The sequence below is a fragment of the Nannospalax galili genome, unplaced genomic scaffold (genome assembly GCF_000622305.1).
Source record: "Nannospalax galili isolate Female #2095 unplaced genomic scaffold, S.galili_v1.0 scaffold812, whole genome shotgun sequence".
Taxonomy (NCBI): domain Eukaryota; kingdom Metazoa; phylum Chordata; class Mammalia; order Rodentia; family Spalacidae; genus Nannospalax; species Nannospalax galili.
The window spans coordinates 284,385-287,081 of NW_008330725.1; the positions used below are offsets into that span (position 1 = coordinate 284,385).

The 2,697-nt window shown below is 45.3% G+C and overlaps 1 pseudogene; it reads left to right on the forward strand.

Annotated features, from left to right (window-relative positions):
• LOC103748456 overlaps positions 1-992 on the forward strand; it is a 2,191-nt pseudogene extending 1,199 nt beyond the window's left edge.
• The last annotated feature ends 1,705 nt before the right edge of the window (positions 993-2,697 follow it).

Genomic DNA, 2,697 nt, shown 5'->3' on the forward strand with positions numbered 1-2,697 from the left:
GTAGTTGAGCTGGCTTTATGTCCAGATAGAGCTCTTCAGGAAATGGGGATTCCCTTAGGACCAAGAAAGAAGATACTAAGCGATTTCAGAACCAGAAAAAACTCAGTGGGTATTAACAGACCAACCACAATGTCATTTTCAGAGCTGAACATACCCAAGGATTCTGAATTCAGCAGTAGTACTGATGATACTAAAAATGATGACTATCTAGATGTTAGCATTGGGCAGGTTTCTGTGAAATACCCCGAGCTCAACTACAAATCAGAAATATTCTTTGCCTTTGGATCTCCCATTGGAATGTTCCTTACTGTCCGAGGATTAAGAAGTGATCCTAATTACAAATTTCCAACATGCAAAGGTTTCTTCAATATTTATCATCCTTTTGATCCTGTGGCCTATAGGATTGAACCAATGGTTCTCCCAGAAGTAGAATTTGAGCCAGTGCTGATCCCACATCATAAAGGTAGGAAGCAGATACACTTAGAACTAAGAGAGGGCTAAAACAGGATGAGTATGGACCTTAAGAACAACTTGCTAGGTTCACTGCAGATGGCTTGGAAGGCTTTTACCAGAGCTCCGAACCCTGCCTTACGAGCTTCAGAAACAGCAGAAGACACTGAAGCAGAACCTGAATTAAGTTCAGAAAAGTCCAGTGATGTTAACATAGAAGAATCTCCTCTGGCAGTTAAAGAAGAAGCTCTACCCATCAATGTGGGAATTCTGAGTGGAGGCCAACGTATTGACTGTGTGTTACAGGAGAAGCCCATTGAGAGTTTTAATGAATATTTGCTTTACAAAGTCATCTGTGCTACTGGGAATCTGAAGATACAGTATTGCTCATCCTCAAAGAGATCTACCAAACCCAGGCTTCTCCAGCTTTAAGTCTGAGAGTGTATGCATTGTATAGCTGCTTCTTTAAACCATATTCCAAACTGGGGGTGACATTCGACAGAAGTTACTTGTATAGACTTATTTTGAAGATGAGGTTGTGAAAGTTGGTGAACCTGAAATTACAAGGCTTTTCAAAGCTTATAAATGAACTCGTTCAGTGGTGCCAACTTGTCACCTGCCACTTCTACTTAAGGAAGGAGATACTGTGGTGTAAGCAACATTGCCTTCTGATGCATCCTCCAGAATGCCTGCATGCAGCATGAGGTTTACCTTGAAGAACATGAGTGACTACACTAAGCTTTTACCAAGGTGTCTGCTCACCACTTTGCTGGAGGTTTTCTTCCCAACTTGTCAGAACCTCTGCAGTGCTCAGCCCTTTGTACTCCCTCTTAGATTTCCACAGGCCTGTTTTACAGAGTGGCAGAAGCAGGGAAGTTATGTTTTGATTTTTGTCCAAAAAATTTTTTGCTAAAAGTATCCAAAAATACTGGTATTTAATGCTCACTGAGCCTCCCTTAGAAAGATCAGTCTTTTATCCTTTTTAGCACAGAAAAGGAAGTTTAACCACTGTCATCCTACAGGTTGCAGATGCACAGGCGGGCATAGTTCAAGCCTGGACTTTGTGTCTCTGCTTATGGATTAATGCTGAATAAGTAAGCTACTATTGGGAAACCCTTCTGTTAGGGTTGTAGTTCTCCATGTCTGGATAGCCCTAAGGGGCTCAGCACCAAATGGAAGGACTCCCCTTTTCAGCAGGGGGCCTCCTGCTCTCTTCCTGGCTTACCTGGAAAGTGCCACCAAGCATGGATGCCTGACCTTATTTGGAACATGACCTTTGGCATAGTTACCTGGAGTAAAAACTACCCCAGGTTTTTTCTATATGATAATCAGGCATTGCCCAGTAGTCGGATGATAGGAGCCCACTGCCACATGTAAATAAAGCATACTATGAGCAACTATCAGCTGAGGCTTTGGCTACTGCCTCCACACTATACTTTCTCTAGTTCTCCCACTGAATAATCGGAGCTGTTTCACTGCGTCGTTGAACCTGCCTCCTCGGAAGGGCCTTCTTCCATCAGTGCTCACTGGCCGTCGTGACTCCATTCACCACTTTTGCTCCCCCTGTCCTCGTGGACCGGTGGCCAACGACCCGCGAAGAGAGGGAGAGACCCCTGCAGCACTTCAAACTCACTGTTAAACTGGCCTCCAACTCAAGGAGATCCTCCTGCTAGTCTCCCTAGTGCTGGGATTATAGGTGTGGCAGAGGAGTGTAGGTGTTCTACATGAGACTGTCTCAGAAAATGAACAGTAAGTGGCTGGAGAGGTGACTCAGAGCTTAACATCCTGCACTGCTCTTCCAGAAGTTCCAGAGTTCAGTTCCCAGCACCCAACTCAGGTAACTCACAACTGCCTGTGGCTTTAGCTCCAGAGGCTCCAACATCCTCTTCTGGCCTCCATGGGTACTGTCCTCATGTGTACATACCTCCCCACACACGTAATTAAAAATAAAAATTTTAGCAGGGCGTGGTGGCACATGCCTTTAGTCCCAGCAGGCCAGAAGCAGAGACAGGGGGATGGATCTCTGTGACTCAGAGGCCAGAATGATCTACCTAGCAAGTTCCAGGTCAGCCAGTGTCACAGAGTGAGACCCTGTCTCAAAAAAAATTAAGCCAAGGGCCGGGCAGAGACAGGCAGATCTCTGTGAGTTTTAGGCCAGCCTGGTCTACATAGTGCCAGGACAGCTGGGGCTACAGAGAGACCCTTTCTCAAAAAGACCCCCCCCAAAAAAGAAAACAAAAAAGCCAT